This window comes from Schistocerca piceifrons, chromosome X (assembly GCF_021461385.2).
Source record: "Schistocerca piceifrons isolate TAMUIC-IGC-003096 chromosome X, iqSchPice1.1, whole genome shotgun sequence".
Taxonomy (NCBI): domain Eukaryota; kingdom Metazoa; phylum Arthropoda; class Insecta; order Orthoptera; family Acrididae; genus Schistocerca; species Schistocerca piceifrons.
Genome location: NC_060149.1, coordinates 277,653,332 through 277,678,664, shown reverse-complemented (window position 1 = coordinate 277,678,664; position 25,333 = coordinate 277,653,332). Strand labels below are relative to the sequence as shown.

At 40.6% G+C, this 25,333-nt stretch overlaps 1 pseudogene; it reads right to left on the bottom strand.

Moving 5' to 3' along the window:
* LOC124722310 overlaps nucleotides 1–25,333 on the bottom strand; it is a 145,912-nt pseudogene that overhangs the window by 79,539 nt on the left and 41,040 nt on the right.

Here is a 25,333-nt window from a genome sequence, read left to right as displayed (position 1 = left end):
CTTTGGTCTCAACATTTCTTCACAGTAACTATTCCCTTCTTCACTCCATTTTATTTTTCTATGTCTTCATTTTTCTCACATGTCCGTTTTTTGCCATCCCCTTTCCACCGCTGTCACATACATTGCTTTTCGATCTTATTAACTCATGCACAATGTTTTAAAAGTACTCTCTCAAATCTTGCCCAGTGCAGTCCCCAACAATCAATCTTTCATTCTCATCCTGTACGTTAAGTCTCCTTTGATCTACAGTTTCTGGGTGACCTTTCTGAACTCTAAACCTTTTCCTAAACCTCAGCAGTCCTTTTCCTTCACCCTTCTTCTTCCCCCTTCAACCCTTCACACATATATATTCACTGTCATCTCTGGCTGCTATGGCCCGACTGCGATTCTGTATCAGGTATGCAATGATCTTTGCTGGGGCTGGTAGTGGTGGTACAGAAGAAGCATGAAGCAGGGACGGGGAGAAACAGCAGAGTAGGGGTGGGGGAAGATGCTAGTGCTGCCTGTGGGAGTATGCAGGGACATGGACAGGACAAGATAGGATAGCAGGCTTCTAGGTGCAGCATCAGAAGGCTGCACTGGAAGGGGCGCGTTAAAGGAGAGATGAGGGAAGTAAAGAATTTAAGGGGGGGGGGGGGCAGCTGGCAGGATAGAAGGTCAGTCTGATAGCTAATAGCATCTAGCAGTCTTTTTCAGTGTGCCTTTCTGCCATTCAACAGCCCCTCTATATGGTGAGTAACAATTATCCTTTGAATATTTCATTATTCCATCCCGAATATTTCACTGTTTCTAACTGGTATTAAATGTTCTTCTTCTCACTAATTAAATGGAGTCCTGTCTGCAGTGTTAGTTCACATAAATTACTCTTCGTTGTGACTCACCAATCATTCAAAGTGCCGCTGTGCAATTACACGCCTCCTCTACATGCGGCACTGTCTGCCAGCCATGCAGCAGCTGCGCCACCTAAGCAGCCAGCCGAGCAGCGGCCGCTAGACTAGGACTCAGTGCTCATTCGAATGCTAACGTGTACACATGTCTTACTTGTCGACTTACTCTGTGACTTATATGTGGTGTTGTGTCGTTCCGAAATATATGTGTTAAACTTGAAGTTCTAACAATTGGTGACGAGGTAGTGGATTTTTCCTTTTCACCATTGACTCACAGGGCTCCATGGCTACTGTCGAGCAACTATTGCAAAATCTCCTTGAACAGCATACGCTTCTAACAGCGGCGATTCGCGATTTCGTCGCGGCGTCAAATGAGGGGCGTTTCTCGTCGTTGGCTATACCTCCTTTTCCTCCTTACGACGAGATGGCGGAAGACTGGTCTGATTATGAAAAACGTCTTCGACAGCACTTCTTGGCATTTCATGTCACGGACGAACAACCATGTACGTCTCTGTTCCTATCCTGGATTTCACCTCAAATGTATCGGTTGTTGTCGCAATTGGCTCCTTTGAAGGATCCTGCGTCTTTGTCCTTTGCTGAAATGTGCTCACTTCTGTCTGTCTAGTTTCAAAAGCAAACGCATGTGGTAGCCTCTCGTGTTGCCTTTTATCGTTGTCAAAAAACAACCAAATCAATCCTATCGCGCTTGGGCTGCTGAACTTCACGGCCTCAGTCGGAAGTGTCAATTTGTTACTGACGTTCACAATGAATCCTATGCTGATTCCATGGTACGGGATGCTATTATCCGGTCGGCGCCTGACAAAGAAGTTCGGCAACGTGCCCTTCAGTTGGCGAATCTGACTCTAGATGAAGTTCTCTCAATTGCGCAGTCTTTTGAAATTTCTCGCGCCGCTGGGGCGCAAATAGAGGTGTGGGTTGATGTCGGGGAAATACAACCTCTGTGCGCTGTTGACGACGAGTGCGGCGCGTCCCCGCCGGCCGACGTGGCCGCAGTGCGCTCCCACGCGCAGCCTCGGCCTAGCCATAAACAACCCGCTAAGAAACTGCAGCAAACCCCCGGCGACTTCCTTCATGTCCGCGGTGTTTTACGAAACATTCACGCGAGGATTGTCCCCAACGTTGGGCTGAGTGTCACAATTGCAAAAAGAAAGGTCATGTGTCTTCCGTTTGCAAATCCGACCGCATACATGATGTTCATGAACATGACGCTGATTCTGATTCTGATTCTGTGTTGTCTGTCAATTGCACTTCTTGCCTTTCAGGGAAGTTATTCCTCACTGTCCAAATCCTTGGTCGAGATGTTCGCATGCAAGTGGATACCAGTTCTGCTGCCACTATAATTAATTCTCAGACGTATCTTTAATTCTCAGACGTATCTTCAGCTGGGTTCTCCACTCCTGTCCCCTGTCACTCGGCAATTACAGATGTACAATAAACAGAAGATTTCTCTCTTGGGACAATTTAATGCTGAGGTATCTTACAAATCCGCCGTCCGCACTGTTCCCATATTTGTGGTCGACCAGAGCAACACAGAAAATCTTCTTGGTTTCGATGCCTTTCGTGTTTTTGGGTTCTCCATAGATGACTCTGTCAATATTGTCTCTGACGCTATTCCTTATGCTCAACTGGATTCCTTGTCGACGACATTTTCATCCCTTTTTTCTCCTGGATTAGGCCGTGCAAACGACTTTGAAGCTCATATCATGCTCAAACCCACTGCTCGGCCCAAGTTTTTTCGGGCTCGGCCCATTCCTGTGGCCCTTCGTGATCTGGTAAAATGGGAGTTGGATCATCTCACTGCTTCAGGGGTCTTGCTTGCTGTCACTTCCAGTGAGTGGTCCTCTCCTGTCGTCGTAGTTGCTAAGCCAAATGGTGATATTCGTCTCTGTGGCGATTTCAAAGCCACTGTAAATGCTCAATGCCCCATCGACACTTACCCTATGCCCCATCCTGAAGAACTGTTCACTAAACTTGCTGGAGGCCAGTATTTTTCTAAAATTGACCTGTCAGAAGCTTATAATCAATTTCCTCTCGACGCTGCTTCCCTGCAGTTTCTCATCCTTAACACGCCTTTCGGCCTCTATCAATACCAACGCTTGCCATTCGGGGTTGCTAGCGCCCCTGCTCTCTTTCAGCGATTCTTGGAACAATTATTGCTCCCTGTCCCTGGGTGTATCAATTACATGGACGACATTGTTGTCACTGGCTCCACCACTGAAGAACATCTTCAAAATCTCCGCACACTTTTTCATGTCTTACAGACTGCCGGTCTTAAGTGTAATCTTCAGAAATCACAATTTTTTCAGGCATCTATCACGTACTTGGGGTTTCAACTCTCTCGGGATGGTATTCGTCCGCTTCAACAAACTGTCGCTGCGATCGATGCCCTTCCTCGCCCTACATCTGTTAAGGAACTGCAGGCCTTCTTGGGGAAAATAGCATACTATCACAAGTTTTTACCATCTGCAGCTTTGGTGGCTCAGCCGTTGCATTGCCTGTTGCATAAAAACGTGCCTTTTCACTGGTCCGTGTCATGTGAAGCGGCTTTCCAGAAGTTGAAGACTATGCTGAAACAGGCCCCGTGCCTGGCTACTTATCGACCTGGCCAACACCTTGTTCTTGCCACAGATGCCTCTCAATACGGGGTCAGAGCAGTCCTTGCACACCGTTTTTCTGACGGTTTGGAACAACCCATTGCTTATGCCTCGAAAACGCTCACGGGTGCCCTACAAAAGTATTCTCAAATTGAGAAAGAAGCTTTGGCCATCATTTATGCTCTTCATAAGTTCGGTGTTTTTCTCCATGGCTCAAAATTTCATCTTGTTACGGATCACAAACCACTTGTTTCCTTGTTTCATCCATCAACGTCACTTCCCGACAAGGCTGCACACTGCCTCCAGCGTTGGGCTCTTTACTTGTCCCGTTTCAATTATGAGATTCATTTCCAGCCAACGGCTCAACATGCGAATGCTAATGCTCTGTCTCGCCTTCCCATGGGTCCTGATCAGGCATTCGATAGGGACGAACTTTTGTGTTTCCATCTGGATGTTGCCAAGCAGCGGGTTGTGGACGGGTTCCCCATCACTGGGGACAGGCTGGCGGCTGCTACGGGTTCTGACCTTACCCTCTCCCGGGTTTTACGCTGTATTCAGAAGTGTTGGCCAGATCGCCCGTCCGCTAAGACTTCTGATCCATTGCGGAACTACTACACTTTGCGCTACCGCCTCACGACTAGGGATGGTGTTATCCTCCTCTCCACTGACAATGCTTCGCCGCGTGTTGTGGTACCTGCGTCTTTGCATGCTTTGCTCTTGCGCCTCCTTCACCAAGGGCACTGGGGTGTGTCTCGCACAAAATCTCTGGCGCGCCGTCATGTGTACTGGCCTGGCATCGAGCCTGAAATAGCACACATGGCCGCTGCCTGCGGCCCTTGTGCATCACAGGCCGCTGCCCCGAAGTCATCTTTGTCACCGTGGCCCTCGCCTGAGAAGCCCTGGGAGCGCATTCATGCTGACTTTGCGGGACCCTTTTTAGGTACTTATTGGCTCCTCGTAATTGACCCCTACTCTAACTTTCCTTTCATTGTCCGTTGCACGTCGCCTACCACCGCGGCAACTACCAGTGCTCTCGCCCGCATTTTTTCTTTGGAAGGTCTCCCCTCTACTCTTGTTACTGATAATAGTCCGCAATTTGCCTCTTCCGAATTTGCGGATTTTTGTGCTCGTCACGGCGTTATGCATGTCACGGGCCCGCCGTTCCATCCACAATCCAACGGTGAGGCTGAACAACTGGTCCGCACATTTAAGGCTCAGATGTGGAAACTTCTGACTTCTTCTGCTGCTGATGATGCGCTTCTCCAGTTTCTGGTGTCTTACCGTTTCACCCCCATGGGCGACCACAGCCCAGCTGAGCTCTTACATGGCCGACAGCCCTGCACGCTACTTCATCTTCTGCGGCCTCCCACCTCACAGCCGCGGGTGCCTTCACTTGGCCGCATCTTAAGATACCGTGGCAGACGCCTGTATGAAATCCAGAGGGACACGGGTGTTGCAGTGCGTCATTCGGACCAGCTTCGTCTCGGGTGCCAGCAACGCCTGTTCCGAATGCCGCCATGCCACCTTTGGCTCTACCCGACGCTCAGGATCTTGGCATCTCTCAATACTCACAACGCAGCCCTCTCACCGTCATTGCGATGCCAGCACCAGAACGGATGCAACCAGGAGACGTGCCCATGCAGGAACCGGAGGACCATCCTCTGTCAGAGCAAATCTACTCGCCTCCTCCTCCAACAGACGCCGACACATCGCCCATGTCTCCTGTCATATCAACTGGACTTGCTGCAATGGGCAGATTGGTGCATGGGGCCCCAGCAGATTCGACCCCTACGTCTCCTGTCATCTCGACCCGTTATCATCGGGGACACTTCCGTCTGTACGAGAAGCCTCCTCCTCGAGACTTTACAGCGAGTCAAACAACGCCTATGGACGTTATCCATCTTCAGGACACCTCCATCAAGACCAGTGCAACAATTTCAAAGGGGGGAAAAGTGTTGTGACTCGCCGATCATTCAAAGTGCTGCCACGCAATTACGTGCCTCCTCTACGTGCGGCGCTGTCTGCCAGCCATGCAGCAGCTGCGCCACCTAAGCGGCCAACCGAGCAGTGGCCACTAGACTGGGACTCAGTGCTCATTCGAATGCTAACGTGTACACATGTCTTACTTGTCAACTTACTCTGTGACTTATATGTGTAGTTGTGTCATTCTGAAATATATGCGTTAAACTTGAAGTTCTAACACTCTTGTTTGTTACTGAACACTCTAGAAAGCCACTTCCACTATTCCTATTTAATATTTAATACCACAGTTTTCCTCAGTGAATTTGTAGAATAAATGAAAAATCTAAATCATTATGGGATATTATGAATTGAAATGCATCTTTAGTGTACATACAGTGTGCCAAATAACACCATTTAAATAATAAATAATGTCACTGCATATTTTACTTTGCAGTCTGTTATTTTAGTTTTGAGAAGATACTCAATTTTCACACAACGCAATCTAATTAAAATGTCTGTAATATTAGTCTTACCAGAAAATTGATAAATCAGATGTTTCAACCAACATTTCATCAAGAAAATCAACCATTTTTGTGTGGAAGACAATAATGTCAATCAAGGAAGCGAAGTCTTTATTTTCTTCAAGCACTATTGGTGATTTACTGACTGATGTATAAGCTTGTAATCTAAACCAATCAAGCCGAATTGAACGGAAATCAAACAATTCATTTTCCTCAACTGGAATAGAATTAAAAAAAAAAAAAAAGATATATTAGTGATGTTAAAAATACTGTGTGAAATCAAATACATTTGCAAAAACAAATTTATTTCATAAAATTGATTTTCAACATGAATATTTTCATACAACAGTAAAAGTGATCCAATGGATTATTAATTATCAATGTGAGCTATTTTAAAAATTTTACTCTGTCCATAAAGAGAGAAGGATGAATGATTTAAATACACTGCCTGCCAAAAAAGGTGAGGCATTCAGAAGCAGAGGAGAAAACAAAATGAAACTTCACAGATTGAGACAATATTTTACGTTATTTGATTACAAACTTGGGTCAATTTTACAAAGAACTTGGCAGTATAAGCCCATTTATCAGTATGAAGTTGCACCACCTCTGCCCGGGATGCATGCACTAATTTGGTTGGGAAGGGTATGATAAGGCAAACTGGCCCACAACTTCTGTGACTGGTCCTCGATATTGCTGACACTGGTACTAGGACATAGATGACAGCTGAGCTGGTCCCACAAATGTTCTATCACTGACAGATCTGGGAATCTTGCCTGCTACGTTTGTACTTCAGCATCACACAGACCGTTCATACACACACGCCATGTGTGGATGGTCATTGTCCTCTTGAAAAATTGCATCATGATACAGTAACATGGGAAATAATACGTGAGGACACAAGATGTCCATAACATACCACTGTGCCATCAAAGTTCCCTCAACCACAACCAGCCATGACCTTAAGTCATACCTGATGGCTCTCTACATCATGATGTCAGAATCATTCAAACGAAATCCCTCTAATCAACGTACAAAATCTGCTGAGTTCTTAATGTGATGCACCCACAGACCTACTAGTGGGCTCAACAGAGTATCAAGGAGTTATGCAACATGGTGTGTTGGGGCACCAATGTTACTCACAACACGCCCATGAATGACACCAATTTTTAATAAGTTTTGATGTGGTCTCTCTCTTAACTCACATTCCTCTGCCCAGTTCATTATGGTTAATTGCACTTAGGTTTGGCATTGAATTACTGAATCTATTTCCACAGGTGTTGATTTCCTCTTGCTTTTTATTCAAGGACCCTATCAACAGACAGATGGAGCTGTTATGTGGAGCCCATTGTCACTAATTACTGACAATTTGTTTATAGTAGAGTTCAAGGAATTCACCTTGGAGATGGTGGCATTGATACCTGTGTGTTTTTTCTGATATGTAGATGGACTTTTGTTGTTTGGCCTCTTTAAAGTGAGAATTTAAATGGCTTTTTAGAACATAGAATCCAATCCATCCAAATATTAGCTTCAGAATGGAGGTGGAAAAGAATGGCTGCCTTCCCTTCTTTGATGTGTCGGTTAGGAGGAAAGCTGATCGTATGCTGGGACGTTCCATCTATGAGGGTGGTTTGAAAAGTTCTCGGAATCACCATGAGAGGTGTTGCCTGTAAACATGTGCCACGTCAGTGCTCTTGACAGAGAGCTCTGGTGGTGACGTGGCTCTGCTGTTGTTCCCACATAGTGATATTTAAAGATGGTGAAAATCTAGATCTGAGCAGTGATTAAGTACTTCGTAAAGAAAGGTATGAGAGCAAAGCACGTTCTTGCCAATTTCCAGAATACAATGGCGACTCTGCTCCTCCATACTCAACTGCTGCCAAGTGGACAAATGAATTTAAATTTGGTCAGGAGAGCTTACATGATGATCCATGTAGCGGTCGCCCAAGATGTGTCACTACCGCAGAAATCATTGCAAAAGAGCACAAAATGTTTATGGAGGATCGCTGATTGAAAGAGCGTGAAATTGCTCACGTACTTCCTGGCAGATTAAAACTGTGTGCCGGACTGAGACTCGAACTCGGGACCTTTGCCTTTCGTGGGCAAGTGCTCTACCAGGAAGTTTCATATCAGCGCACACTCCACTGCAGAGTGAAAATCTCAATCTGGAAACATCCCCTAGGCTGTGGCTAAGCCATGTCTCCGCAATATCCTTTCTACCAGGAGTGCCAGTTCTGCAAGGTTTGCAGAAGAGCTTCTGTGAGGTTTGGAAGGTAGGAGACGAGGTACGGGCAGAATTGGAGCTGTGAGGATGGGTTGTGAGTCATGCTTGGGTAGCTCAGATGGTGAACACTTGCCCATGAAAGGCAAAGGTCCAGAGTTCGAGTCTCGGTCCGGCACACAGTTTTAATCTGCCAGGAAGTTTCAATGAAAAAATTATCTACATGATGGGTGCTACAACTCTTGATGCTGGATCAAAAACTCATGATAATGGACATTTCTGAACAATGTTTCGCCTGCTTTAGGAGAAACGAACAAGATTTTTTGCGGTGGTTTGTGACCACAGATCAAACTTGGGTGCACTACTATATCCCAGAGACAAAACAACAGCCAAATCAGTGGAAACGTGCTGACTCTCCACCACCAAAGAAAGCAAAGAGAATTCCTTCGACGGGAAAGGTCATGGCATCAATGTTCTGGGATGCAAAGGGGATTTTGTTTGTAGACTATCTCCCCACTGGGCAAACAATTACTGGAGAATATTATGCTAAGCTCCCGGACAAATTGTAACAAAAGATACACGAAAAAAGGCCGGGTTTACCTAGGAAGAATGTCATCTTCCATCAAGACAATGTGCACCCACACACACATGCCATTGCCATGACCAAATTTCACGAACCTAGGTATGAATTGGTGTCACACCTGCCATAGTCACCTGATATGGCTCCATCAGATTCAAATGGTTCAAATGGCTCTGAGCACTATTGGACTTAACATCTGAGGTCATCAGTCCCCTACAACTTAGAACTACTTAAACACAATTAACCTAACAGCCTGAGGCAGGATTCGAACCTGCGACCATCGCAGTCGCATGGTTCCAGACAGAAACACCTAGAACCACTCGGCCACAGCGGCCAGTGGCTCCTTCAGACTTCCAGCTCTTGCTAAAACTGAAAACTTTTCTTGGTGGACGAAGATTCACTTCAAATGAATTGATAACCGGAACTGACAACTATTTTGCAGGAATGGAGGAAATTCATTTTCGAGATGGGATCAAGGCATTGGAACACTATTGGACCAAATGCATTAATCTACAAGGAGACTACATTGAAAAAAAAAATTAAGTGATATAAGTACTTTTCTTCTATTCCATTCTGAGAACTTTTCAAACTGTCCAAATCCATGTCATCTCAGACCCTGAAAGTTCTTCAGTTGATTAAGCCAATCTTGAAGTTACCTTTCATCAAATTGTTTAAAGTGAAAGACAGATCTGACGCATGTTGCAGTATCGACCTACTGTGAAATAGGTGTGTGATGATGGTAATGAGACAGCATCCAAGTCGAAAGTCTGTTTGCTTACACACGAAGCATTTCCAACAGGACTGTCATATTCTGATGAAATATGATGTGAAATGTGTTTTTCAACCACATAAGGGGCCTTTTAAGATCCGTAAAGGCAGGTGTATGCCATGTTTGTTGCAGTTGTGGCATGTTGTATATTAGTCAGACCATCAGGACCGCAGAGAACCTGTGTACTGAGCATAAGTGTCACACATGCTTACAACAGCCAAGCAAATCTGCTACTGCAGAACATTGCCTTGGCACCAGTAATAATGTGTAATAGAAGAACATGGAGAGTCTGGGATGCACTGGTTGCTATTGGGTTACTGCTATTAAGAAAGTAGTTGAAATTAAACTAACAAGTGATCATATAAATAGAGATGGAGGTTTTTGCTGAAAATCTGCATGGAATCATGCTCTCTCCCTGGTCACACAACAGAGGGATATAGTTAATGATTGCCTCACTGATTGGTTATTTTATGTTGATCATCTTTGGCTGCGTTAGTGTTTACTCTCTCTCTCTCTCTCTCTCTCTCTCTCTCTCTCTCTCTCTCCCTCTCTCTCTCTCCCCCCCCCCCCCCCCCCCTCTCCCTCTCTCTCTGTGTGTGTGTGTGTGTGTGTGTGTGTGTGTGTGTGTGTGTGTGTTTGTGTGTGTGTGTGTGTGTGTGTGAGGGGAGGAGGGAAAGGGGGGGGGGGTGGCACGCACAGGCAGTACTATGCTCTGCATACAAAGATTTTAAATTTTCTTGTGCAGCACATTATCATTGCATTTGTGCCTTGAAAATGTCAGTGTGTGCAACTGTCGAAATATCGACAGCTGTCAAAGGCATCAGCCAACTGTTATTTGAGCATTTTAACTCCAGAAGAGTCTCATGCTTCAAAACATTAATTCACTCTCGTGGTCATTTTACCTGCCACAGAGAACTGCAACTCTAAATCATTTACATACCTGCCAACGGTGCATTCTTGTACAAAGTTATGTTGGCATCCATTCTGGGTGCTGCACTTCTTTTTGTCAGGCATGTATTTTGAAGAGAACTGATGGTTTGAGAAATAACAACACATGAAGCCTCACAAAATTCTATTGCAGGCTAGTAGGCACAGCCTTCAATTTTGTTCCTTTGTTAAAAGTCATCTAACTTATACTATATCCACATACTGTCAAGAAGTTCAAAATAGCCATTGCATATTAAAACAGATAGGTTATGTTTATGCTTCTCTATATTTGGTTGTTCACAACACTACTCTGCAGGAACATTCACATTCTTCTTTTTTATAATATTCTCAGCTGACTCGATATCATTAACAATGTACATATAGGACATTCAACCAACTCAGATGATGACATCAAATGAAATGGACAAGCAGTTATTTGAGATGACACTGGTTCCAATCCCTGCCCATTATGCAGTTTTGCATTTGCATGGTTTCCCTAAAGCACTTATGGTAAATGTGGGGATGATTCCCTTTTTAATGTAAATGGCCAATTTCCTTCAACATTCTTCACCAAACCAAGCATTTGTTCTACGTCTAATGACACTGTCATTGATTGGCTATTAAATCAAAATGCTCCTTTCTTTGGATGAAGGTGATGATAATCTGAAAGTATATATTGAGCAACTCATTGTTGCAAGTTTAGCTCTAAAGCTACTATTCAGTTACAGAAAGAATATTGATAAGTTTTTTAGAAGTATACAATAGCATTCAAGGTTCCCGAAAGACCTAAAGGTTAATTTAGTAAAACAGTCAAATGGTATGCTCATCACTAGAAATTCAACACTATTTGTATTTTTTATGTATATCACTGCTGCTGGTACAAAGCAACATAGCATTTTTTTCAGGGAGTCATTCTTCTGTTTAATATTTTTATAACTATGACTCCAAATATTTCAGAGACATTCCTCTGTCTCACAGTGTGTGACAAATTTGTAAATTTTGCTTCTTGCCTATTCCATTTCATTATGGAACATGTGTAAAAAGAACATGCAACACTACAGATGGAGTAAAAGCAAACACTAGCACTGTTTAGTGGCATTTAGTGGTAGCCGACCAGGAACAATGTTCCTTCGATCTGTACCAAAACAATTGTGCAACACTGGTTTCGTGTTGCCAAGATGTTAACATTTTGCGAACATCAGTAGTCCAGTGCTACCTGTGAACAATGTTGCAGAACATGCTTCAAACTCTCTGTAAACGCATCTTTAGTATGAAGTGGTGACAAATTCATTTGTAGACAGGCTTACTGTGTACCCAGGAAGACAATCATTACAGTCTATAAAATATTTTAGTAGCATATGATTAGCCAAATGCAAACAATACCTTTCTCAACTTTTTAAAAACATCAAATTGTAAAATGTCTATTTCCATATTTTTAAGTAATTTCCTGTAAATCCATAATTAAGGTAATAAATCTGTAACAATTATGGACAATCCATGATAGCTGGCAGCCAAACATATATAATATCTCTCTCTCTCTCTCTCTCTCTCTCTCTCTCTCTCTCTCTCTCTCTCTCTCTACCCCTCTCTTTGCCTCCCCCTTCTTCTTCCTACTTTCTAAAATATTCTGAATAAATGGCATTGTCAAGAATCACATGTGTCAACAGAAGAAGGCACACTTGGATAATCTGAAAAGTAAATAATCAGTTTGGTTTGTTTGAATAGTACCAACAATTCCACCCAAATTCCACCTCACAGGCAAGTATCCCAACCTTGATGAAAAGTTAACCATGGTAAAGTAAGCATTTAACCTTGTTCTACACAAAATTCTGATGCAACAATCTTGATCAAAGTTAAACAGGGAGACAGCTGTGGTTAAATTTGATTGTGGTTCATGCACGGTTTTCTCAAGATGACCAGGGTTTCAGAAGTATAAGGTGTTCAGACAGTAGTGTGTTTCAATGTACTGAGAGAGAGACTTAAGGCATCACTTACCATACCCAATACTTGGGATGAACCCAGAAAGTTTATTAATTTATGACTAAAACTTAACAGGAGTAGAATTAAATTTTGCTTTCACATGTGATCACATTGCCTGTTTTTCTCTAACAAGAGGACCACATGACAGTCAGATTTTTTTAATTTTTTATTTTTATTGTACGTGAAGTTCAAAAGCAATTCAATCCAAACCTCAAAAATATTTCAGAAAATAGACTTCTAAATTGTTCGGCCATGAGTAGTATGCTGAAATGAGGTAGATAATTTTTGACGAGCAACGTGGCTCTGTGATAGCGTGCTTGCTGGCTGTGTGTGTGTGTGTGTGTGTGTGTGTGTGTGTGTGTGTGTGTGTGTGTGTGTGTGTGTGTGTGTGTGGGCGGGGGGGGGGGGGGGTAGTTTCAAGAATTACACAAAATATTTGATTCCAAGCACGTAGCATTGCACAACATAAAAGGTACATGTCATAGTACCACAATTTAGTACTTCACACCAAACTCACCTTGTTTTACGGATAAGTTAGCAATTGTGCTGCACATTGAAGACAAAATAATGCTTTCATCCTCTGTACAAACTTGCAAATTCTGTACCATTTGATTTAAAGCAATAGCATCAAACCCTGATAGGTACTGCACATAGTACCTCTGCATTACTTGGCTGTATTTTCGAACAAGAACTACAATGAAAATAAAACATAGTGAGCTGACATAGTATGTACTACAGAAACTGTGAAATAAGAAAGACTGTACTTTAGGAAATTAAATTAAAGCTTTCAACTATTATTAGGAGGATAAAACCTCAGTAAAAATATACCTTAAGATATGAACAGAAATGAAATTTCAATGGAAAAATACATCTCACAGCACAGACTTATAACACTATTTGAATGGGCAAAATCAGTGTAACACAGCTGATATCGGAATCGACCAACGGAAATTCCAAGTTGGAAACAATATAAGGAAAAGATAGATTGGCACTCACAGTAAAGATGACACTTTGAGTTGCAGACAGGCACAATGAGATGACAGTTACACATTAGCTTTTGGAGATCAGGAAACACACACATATTCATTCACACAAGCAAGAACACCTCCCACACACATGATAGCCATCTCCAGCAGCTTGGACCAGAATGCACCATCATCTACAGTACACTGCACTACACTACATTACACTACAACCGACGCTACCTGGATCTGGCTGGCCAGTAGAATTTGTGCATACAATGGACTGATTGGCCAACTTCCATGCTAATTATCTCCTAAATGGCACAATGTATCAAATTTTTTCTTAACAATTATTTCTCAGTAAAACTTATCCTGAAACACACTCCCTAGTTTTTCAGACTGTTTCTGACCATCCTGTATACTTAACAACAATACATACAGAGAGAAAATGAAGAAAAGGAAATGGCATAATGAATTTGAAAATTGATAAGAGTAAATACTGCAGAACCTTTTTAATGAAAAACATACACAGCGTATCTATAGTGGTGAACTGGGTTCCCTGCAACTCATGTTCCATGGACTTTGGTTTCCCTGTCCACTTGAACTTGTGAATTTAATTGCTCATAAATGTGACTCCTGTGAATTGATCACTATGTTAACTCGCCTTTTGGGAAAAGCAAAGGATGGAAGGGGCGGGGGGGGGGGGGGGGGGGGGGGGGGAGTATAACTCAAATCTTTCTGATAAGAAATGCAATGAAACCAAGATTCTGGCTGTCCACAGAACCCAATGATGTTTGGTGAAGTCTGCATTAATCTAACAGATTTACAGAATTGTCAGCGTTAAATAGTGTTACAGCTAAGATCAAGATTTTCCAAGACATGGGTGACAGAGGGAAGACATCATCTGTGCAGCAAATGGAGGCTGCAGAACGTGAAGAAAGTTCAGTGAAGTACCCATATACAGCAGAAAAAGTAATCAACTTGTCAGAGAACCTAACACAAAAAGATACAGTGTGGAGAAGAAAACAAGTGGGAGGGGGGTGAAGTATATACGATAAAATTAGGTGCCAAGAGAGATAACAGGAAGTCAAAATGAACAACCAGCAGCAAATGAAGAAGAGGAGAAGAACACTGGTGACATCAAAGGCAAAAGAGTCATCATGTAAGAGGGATTCCAGTACATTCTTGTGCTGCCTTTCAGTTGAATTCACTGAGAAGTCTGGTGATGCTATCACACAACTTAAACAAAAATGTAATGAAATGTGCAACTCTTCTTGGAACCTTCTTTATCACTTCCATCAATCCAACTTGACAGGGGTACTACATTACCAAAAATATTCCATAAATGGTTGAGTGAAAATTTTGTATGCTACCTGCTTTACAGGTGAATACAGTTCCTTATGATTCTTCAAATACATCTCTTTTTGTATGCTACCTGTTTTACAGGCGAATACAGTTCCTTAGGATTCTGCAAATACATCTCTTTCTGTCATCTGCCTTCCTTATGGCTGTATTTGTGTGACTCTGCCACCATAAACAACTTCACATAGATGCTCCCCATACCTGACAATTGTGCCTGATTATAAGTCTTTCCAGAAATCAAGAAACATAACACCAACCTGGTCTCCAGAATTCACAGTCTTCTGGATCTTGTGAACGAGTACAGCAAGCCAAGATTCATGTATTTTCACATGATTAGAACTTGTGGAGCCCATATTGACAGCCTCCAGAGTTTTCCAGTGTCCAAAAATTCATCATACAAAAGCGCAAAAAGATTCTATACTTCCCAGCAAATGTATGTCAGTGATATAGGTATGCAACTTTCTGCATCTGCCATGTGACCTTCTTAAAGACTGGGACAACCTACAATCATGTGGGGTGTTTTACTGGTCTAGCAACCTATAACAGACAGATCCTACAAGAGGGGTCAGTTCTACAACGTACGAGGCATGTTTAAAAAGTAACGGAAATTTTTTAATTTCACAACTTTATACATCAGATTAAAAAAAAATCTCTTGTTGGTACACATGTTCCTGATGTATGTTTGCATTTTCAGCTGTTTTGAATATTTACTTTATTGTTGACATTTGAAAAGGTTGTGTTTGTTTTCGAATGCTAGGCGAATTTTTATTGCATCAAATTTTGCTTGAAAAATGAAATAAAGTGCAGCACAGCACTCAACATATTGACTGTGGCTTTTCACAAATTTACTATGAGTAAGATAAGAGTTTACAAGTGGTACAAATGTTTCAAAGAGGATCGAGAAAATGAAGATGACGACTGCCCTCGACACTTTAGCACATCAATTACTGATGACAATGTGGAAGCAGTAAAGAAAATGGTTCTGGAAAATCACTGAATCATTATCAGGGAGGATGCTGATGATGCCCATATATCCTTTAGTTCATGCCAAGCAATTGTTTTGGATGTTTTTGACATGAAACGTGTGACAGCAAATTTGACAAGTTCAATCACATGTGAAGATTCTTCTCACCGTTTTCTTCGATTACAGTGGGATAGTGGATCATGATTTCCTGAGTTATAGTCATATGATCAATAAGGAATACTACTTGGAAGTTACGTGATGTTTGCATGAAGCAATCCGAAGAAAACGATAATCAGAACTGTGGCAAAACCACTCGTGGAAGCTGCATCACAATAATGCTCCCACTCACACCTCAATGCTTGCTCATGATTTTTTGGCAAAAAACAAAACCATTATTTTGCTTCAGTCACCATATTCATTGGACATGGCCCCCTGTGACTACTTCCTATTTCTGAGGTGAAGAGAACCATGAAAGGATGTCATTTTACCACCACTGATGAGATAAAAACAGAATCGCTGAAGGAACTGAACATCATAATGAAAAGTGAGTTCCAGAAGTGCTTCCAAGATTGGAAAAGGGACTGGTACAAGTGTATTATATCTGAGGAGGATCAGTTCGAAAGGGACAAAGTAGTAGTTGTTGTTGATGATGATGATGATGATGATGATGATGGATAAATGAAGATTTTTGAAGAACAACAATAATTCCCATTATTTTTTTATCAAACCTCTTATTCTATATATACTGTAATAGGTATCCCACTGGTTCTAGTGACCTTTCCTCTAATGAGCAATTACAGTTGGTTTTCAACTGGGTCCTGTTATTCAGTTCGTATAATTCCCTTAAGCGAGATAAAAGACATGCTCTTGACCTTATCCTAGTAAAATGATTCGAAAGTACACTGCACTTAGATGCAAGCAAAACAGAAATTTAAAGCCATTCACACACATATCTAGAAATCACAAATCAGAGACAGAAGGCACTGTTAACATTTTTTTATGGTACATAATATATAGGTCAAAAGGTAACCTCTCAGTTCTTCCATGTGAAAAAGCAGCTCTGGCAACTACCTATCCACCAGGTCTTCTGCAGTTTTTCCTTTACTCTTTTGCTGAGGTGGGTTGTCATTATGGCGCAAAAGCCAGTATACTTCATCCCTTGCTAGGCAGAGGCCAATGAAGATTAACAGTGCCTAGAAGCAAGAATTCACAGAAGTATTAACAAGGAAAAAAGTTTCATTACTTAAACATTAAAATTAAATACACTGTCAGCTTCTGAAACTAAATAATTCATGTCTGTATACAGCTGACAACAGTAATGAAGTATGAGCACATTTTTAAGACTATCACTAAGCCAGTCACGAGAAATTTACAACAAGAAGTACAACAAATGTGTGGTTTATAAAAATGTTCTTTTCACGTGCCCACTCAGTATTGTCAGTTCTAAAATTAATATTAGTATGGGTAACAAGATATAAGTTATAAGGTTAAGAATTATAAGTGCCTAACACAAATTGACAAAACACTGCTATGAAGCCCATTTTACTGAAACAACTTTCTTGTTTCAGTTCTTATGCATGATAGGCGAGTCTAGAGCAGTGCTTCTGGCACATTAATCTGCACTAAGACTTAATCAGTATGAGTGATGGATTATGTTTACATGTGAGCGAAAAAACTGCACGTGGGTGAGTGTTTGTTGCCCACATCTTGCAGACATACCTCACTTGTTGATGGACTCTTTAATGCTTTGTGTGTTTGTTTTTTGTCATGAACTGTATACTCTATCTACTTTTGAGTCTACCAATGTGCAGTTATTTCATTATTCTGTAAACAAATACAGTGGGTACAAAATCATCAAACTAGCGGCAGCAACACTAGCCAACGCCGTATTGCAGGAAAAGAAAGGCCTCAGATACCACACCACCTCCAACCTCTCTTTTCTGGTCTGCTAGAAAGTGTAGATGTCTTTATAACACTTATCTATATGTTTGCTTATTAGTTCATATCCATCCAAAAGGTAAAGACCATAGAGAACATTAAAATGTTGCAAAATTATCTTTATATACTGGATTTTCTGTATCAACTAACATTTTCTTTCCAATAAGCATATTTCACCACTACTACAATATTCGTTTTTATCCATATCTACAAATTACCACAAAATTATAAAATACAAATAATTACAAATCTATTGCAATTATAACAATAATTGAAGCTATTTTATCAACAAATGCTGATGAAAATCATCTGGGATGAGTTGCTTAATACAAACAACAGCAGCAACCATGTATTTTCTGCCAGAGAACCAACAGCTGAATGAAAACAAAGTTGGTACATGTTGTAATGTAATCAAGCCAGTGGTATATTAGGAATGTTAAGATACCAGCAGGTATCGATATCTTCATCTGCATAAAGAAAAATTCATATTAGAAACTTCATCCATAAAAATAAATTATATTACACCTACATATTCATATTTCATGCATTTACAATGATGTTGAAGTTTTAACAGAAAATTTTGTAAATTCAGTTGTATTAATTCTACGAATCATATGCCAGCAATTGTCTCTGACAAAGATGTACGCTTCAGCTTCTTCATTGTGTAGAGACTTGGCAGGAAGTGGGCATAAATGAAAGTTGAGCCATTTTGTGAGGCTGCAGAAGGCAGATTTATTATTTCTTTGGTTTGTTCAAACAGTGCTGTCATAATATGTATAATGTCATAGAATACAAATGTTTAAAAGCTCAGACACTTTACTTCATTTAGCATTTCAAAAATTATCAGACTTTCACAACCATTTCATCAGTTAATTTTCTCTGTACTAGAAGAAAACCTGTGGACATTATCATGCCTCCAAAGAAGACAACAATGCCAAAATCAAGATAATCAAATACATAAAACTACATAGTTTCATATGTGGACATGCCTTTTGATGCAACTTACTTCAAAATAATAACTAACATCTGGTATGAGGAAAAGTCATTGGATGTGCACCACTGAACAAGAATATTACAAAGTGCAGATCCACTTTCCCATCTCTCTCCATGCACAGTTTTCTGCATACTCAGGATTTTGGAACCCATCAGATACTACACTCAATTGACCACTGAGGTCAGCAACTCATTTGTAACATGGCTGGCAACTGATTTATAAGTTGCCATCCCATGTCCTCTTATCATGAGTAGTTCAAAATGGTTCAAACAAGAAAGTTGCACATGAAAAATGGGTTTACATGAAGCAGTAACTCAGAGTATATCAAAAGGGAAAAAACTGGATATGTCCATCAACTGCCTGAAATTATCTGGAAAATCAAGCAGTCTACTGGTGTGTAGGGTGCTCATATCAACAGTCACATGCAATGTGTAACTCAATTCTAGAGCAAGTGCAAATTTCAGGCATTAGCACCTTCTAAAAATCAGTTCTGTTTCTGGGATACTGGAGCCATTGTAACAAGCAACATCCAAGTGCACAGACATTTAATTCATTATTAGCAAGTTCACTACTTCTTATGTTGTTCTGTGTAATGCTATTGTGGGCAATTCTAAATCCTCCACTGAATATACCTTAATCCTTTCAGATTAAAAAATGCAACATACTACGCGCAAAAGCTAATAGTATTCTTAATACATTAAGGACTTCCTGGGAGGACTTCCTGGGAGATGAAACATTTGTTTTCTATCCTTTTCCATCCCCCCTGCCCCCCCCCCCACCCCCAAGAAGAAAGTGTGTAACCATCAATGTCATTTTTCTCTTCATTAACTCATCTGCTTTTGCTCCACATGTCCACCCGATTTCAAGCCATGATTTAAGCCTCACGTAACATGCATAAAAGATGCAATGCAGCCCTTATGTATGTAAATGTTAAGCTTTAAAGTGTTACTACCACTATACAAAAAGTGGACAATGGTATTAAATGAAGAAGCACTAGAAGAGACCATGGAGCATTTTGGATAATACACTTTAGATGAATGAGCAGTTAATCTTTTTTTTTTAGGAGTCTTTTGTTTGACATCCTGCAGGCAGTGAGAGACTGGACACTCCTTTGTGGCTTTCCCAGCGGAATCATCCTGGCATCAATGATTATGAAAATCACAAGACATGTACTTCAGGAAGGCATACATAGTTCATATCAAATAGAAGCTAGGTCTTTTCAGCAGACAGTAATCTAGTCGACAGTTTTCCATTCACGAAATTTTGAGTTACATTACAAAAGATACTTAGAAAAGTACTAATTTTTTACTGTTTTGGAAGCAGGATTAAGATTGCATCTCAAAAAGTTGAAATTGCAAACAACATTAACCATTACACAAAAGTTTAGAATTAAGTTATTTTGGACACTAAGCTGAATCTTGTTTGAATTTCAGATGCCACAGAGATATGGGTCAAGTGGTGTGTGTTCTTGTTAGTCTGGGAAGCAAATGTGAACCTGGGCTTAAGATGTTGACACCAAGAATGTCTTCTGCAATGATCTGTACTATATCCTCGGAAACAGGAATTACAGCTCTCCTCCCCCCCCCCCCCCCCCTTCCCCAGGAATCTCTCTTTCTCTCTTACACACTTGTATACTACTTCAGCAGTAAAGAGCTCAAGCCAAGATATTCTACTGCACACTCCAAAAAGCCTCCAAGTTCAGAACTACTTTTAAACCTTCACATTAGTTACTGCAAGTCCATCACAGCAGAACACCACTCATAAATCAATTACACTGTCACCACAGAAATTTCATTGTCTCATAGGAATGCTACAGTGATGTGGTCTACCATGAACCCAGTGCTACCACCTATATTAAAAGCATTCTAATGTTACATAGCTAATAATATAGCAACAATTCAACTTGACGATCATACACTTTTGTAGCTTTCTCTTGGAAGAAAATGATTGACAAATTGAATGTGGTGACTGGGACATAGTCATTTGTTACCTCCCAATGAAGGAGATCTGCTACGCAAAAAAACACAGTGACTGATGATGATGATGATGATGATGATGATGATGATGAAGAAGAAGAATGAAGAAGAAGAAGAAGAGGAACACCACAGAATTGCATTCCAATTGCACTTGGGAAAAATTCACAGCAGTAGTGAGAACTCAATTGACACAAAAGTTGATCATTTTGTTGATAGTGGCACATAAAATAATCACATGGAACCGGAGGTCCTGCAATTCGCTTGGGTCATCTACTTATAGTAAAAAACTTCCATCTGCAGTAGTAAGACAGCATTTCTGTGGAAAGTTCCAGGCTCAGAGGCCATGGTCAATGTATAAAACAATTTACTAAGATTTCATCCCCATCTGTAGCAAGATACCTTCAGAGACAGAACTGGCAATTGCATTGATTGCTTAAGAAAGCCCTGAATTTATACTGCATTATAAATCACATTGCACTACCATTTGTCGGAGTGATGCTGAGCCTGTGATTATCTCCAATGACACCATTCTCAATAATAGTGATCAATCATTTAAGCTGATTTCCTGGTGTGAAGTTGGTGCCCATATTTCATCTTATTTAACTATTTATTCTTTCTGTTAAAATTATCATGTTGTTCATAAATTTCTATTGCCTCTGAACAGGTGCACGTGATAATGTGTTCTCTTGGCTATGATGCTTGGACTTCTAAAATTTTATTTTGTTGTCTCTACATACCAAAGCACATCTTTTGCAGTTCTGAAGGGATCACTTTAGTTTCCTAATAGGTTTCAAAATCATTTAAACCCCATTTTACCCAATTCCATCAGTAATCCTGACAGTGCAAGAGAAAAAAAAAAACTTTGGAAGTTATTATTCCTCATTAGTCCTGTAATTGTCTTTTTGTAGTCACAGTGCTCATTCACCTCCTCACTGGAGTAACCAATTTTTTAAATGCTAAATGTAAGTAAATGAGTTGTTCTTGTAAGTGAACTGGCTCATCAAGTGGCCAGATATGTAGCCTCATCAGTGCAACCTTATGAAAATAGAACTGACTGAATGACATTCACATGGACCAGAGTTGTTGGCAACTTCAGCATCGACTTCTTGTTTACAATTATTCCTCTGAATGCAGCTATTTTCAATATATAAAATACTTATTTCCAGTGAATTTAGTAGCTCTGTTTGGATTAGAGGTGGGTGATCCACTCCTAAATTGACTAAAAGAGCTTGAGCCTTCTACAGAGTGAATGATCAAGGACTCAAAAAACAATGAGCTGTTGCCCTTCATGTCTAAAATACCACTCCTATGAAAATTCTAGGGCAGGCTGCTGCATCAGTGGGCCCAGACTTAGCTGCAGAAAATATGCTACAGATGATGTGTATGTCTTTATTTATATACCTAACTGTTGTGTGTAGGTTTTGCCATCCATGAAAATAACAAAGTTCTTTAGAACACTGCATTAATGCAGAAAACATTTTCTTCCTTTTTTTCTGCTATTGGTTTGAAGATACAGCTTGCACAGAGCTGCCATGGCAGCCCATTTGAGGCTTCATGGTGAGATACAATACTCTGCAGAGAGGAAGCAGTTGGCAGCTTACTTAGGAGCTAGCAAGCTGCAAGGAACTGACTCCTCACTCCTGACTCAGGAGTCACTCTGTTCTTTGTGATATTGACTCACTCACTGATTTAGTTCCCAGCGGTGGCTCACTGCTCCCATACCATTCCTGACATCACAAAGAGCAGGTCACAAGGCAACTCTGAAGACACCCCACCACTCTTTGTACTCTTGGCTGACTCACTGATTCACCTCACAGCATGTGCTCTCCATTCAATATTGGTCCTCCATATATGTTCATTAAATAATAATGTTATGTACATTACATCATTAAATTTTACACATATATTAGTGCATTTAGAGATTACAGAATACACTTAATGTACATTTGTTCTCATTTCAAGTTTTTGTTACTGAAAAAGTGCTTTTTAATAGTAAGCATTTTAATTTTTCCATCCAACATATTTTAATATTTCAGAATATAAGTCAACCACAACTCCTTCGACTAGAAGAGATTCAAGCTGTATATGTATCATTTTACCAAACTGAGTAAAAAGAGGAATATGTCATTTCTGCCAATAGATAACTTCCTGTTTTCCTGGCTTCTCATCAGACCTGAAGATATGTCCAAAGTCCAAGCAGCCAACAGTAACTTTGGAACAATGTGGGTTATGAAGCCAACGCAAATGATTTTTCTGCAGAAATCTGAGAAATTGTGCTAGTGAATTGTCCTCACTGAGGTCTGCTTCCACTTCAGATGACTTTCCCTTACAGAAAACTGAAGTGACTCTCAATCTGTATTCAGTCTGCCATTTTCATTCGGTTCCTATCAGATTATCATTTATTTTCTTTTGTGACACCCTCATCCTAAACTTATTTTCATTTTGCAACAACCCATAAGTAAACCTGTCAGTTTATTACATTAAATAAAATTATGATATTAATATACATACAATTTTCAAAAATTCATAAATATGTTTTGCCCCTCTCTCTCTAATGCCCAGTTATTCAACAAAATTAAAAACGACTTGACCACCGCAGGCAACAGTGGATGGGCAACTATAAATAATAGTTTCTATACATTCATGGCGCATTTTTATCAATCATAAGGCTCAATTGAAGTTTTATTTTCTAGAGTGCTCCCAATATGAAGAAGGAAACACAACCCTTCTCAAATTTGAAATGTTATCCCAAATGTAACATCAAGTTTAAATTCACTGCCTTAATAACGGAAAATGCTTCAAACATGAATTCACTGGATGAGATTTGAAAACCTGAGAGTTTTCAAATATCATCCAGTGCAGTCCCCGACAACCAGTCTTTCCTTTTCATCTTGTCTGGTAGTCTCCTCTGACCTGCAGCACTGGAGACTTTCCTGAAATCTACCTCTTAGTAGACATCTCCAGTCATTTTTCCTTCACCCCTCTTCTTTCCCCTTCAACCCTTCTGCCTGAAAAAGAAGCCATTGTCTCCAAAAGCTTGTCTAATTACATTTTATTTATTTATTTATTTATTTATTTTATCAATCCAATTACCTTATACAGTACACCTGTATGAACTGACACCTTCCTCTCTCTTCTGTTTTAGTTGGAGAAGTTTGGCCTTCCTCCAAAGTGATCATGAGTTTCTCATGAATGAGTTGAAAATGTTGCTTCAGGTGGTACACCTTCCATACCAGTAAAATAACATTAAAAAAGAGCCACTGAAGACTGGTTTGTGTTAAAAAAGAACTTAATATTCTTCTCACTGTGGGTTGAAGCGAATGGATTTGATTGACTTTTGTTTCGAGGATCTTAACTCCTCAGCGTCTCACTAACTTTGTCCTACAGCGAATACAAAAGAGACTTCGATACCGACAAGACTAAAGACATGAAGTGGTCAGGCCATCCGGCAACAAATGAGTGGTGTTAGCAGAGAGGTGGAGGGGGAAGTGCTGGCTGATAGTGCCCATGAGCAAGCAGTGTGGGAACTAACGAGGCCGCCCACACCCGCAATATCGCGTTTGTCCACCCTTGATATAAAGCTTATAATGTGCCTATAAAATCAGGGCCCCTTGAATTACATATGTAGTTGCCAGTTTTTATCTCTAAAGATGCCTCCTGAAGATGGGAGTGAAATGCTATTACACAGTTCTATATATTGTCCAATGGCCACACAGCTTGGCAGTTTTAACATGAGCAACATGGGCAGTGAAAACCTGTGTTAATAGGACAATAGTTAGTGCAGTGAGAGAGATATAGCTGCTGATGGTAGTGAACTTAGTCACGTGACATTGAGGTATCTTTTACTGAATGAATGGCAACTGGCAACCAAAGGCTATATTAATTAAGGACAGATTTAGTCAGATGGTTACACGTTCATCCTATGCTAAGAACTTCTAATCTTAGGTTTGGGATACAATAGATTCATCCAAAGGTGCTAAGAGCTATGACACCCACTGGTTGCTATACACTTGTAATTACAAGCTGGCAATTGGTAGCTTGGTATTATCAAGCAGTAGGCACACAAGGTACCATTAAGCTGGTATGCATGTGACATGACCAGCCCATGTGTATCAGCCACAGAAGAGCGAGGAGGAAGAGAAGGAGAAAGCACAAGTCCCACATCCTGCTGCAATTCTTTACAATTTAACATCATTCTGGAGAAATGTCTGTTAAATTCTCCTACTTCTTTGGTCCAGAAAACTATCAATATGGTCTTAATAAGACATATTAATCCCACTTTGGATCACAGTGTGTCTGTAAATCTGTGGTTATCACCAAGACTCACACAGATCTATATTAGTAGCAATCAATGCTAACCATTAGCCAATGAAATCACTATTGTCTTATATTCTTTTATTTTAATCTTACTGAATATCCTTCATATAACAGCTCTTTTGTTCCATAAACTGTCTCCATTTCTTATCTTACTGATGATCATGTACCCTAGTCTGATTATTACAAATTTCACTTCATGTTCTTGTTACATGCTCTCATTTTAACATTGTCTGGATTCCTGAAGCATAAACTGGAACAGACATATAGTAGGCCCAATAGATTACATCACTGTTTTCCAGTCGATCACCTCTGTTTTCAGTTATGCACATGACATTTAGAAGTAATATTTTCTTTTTATTTC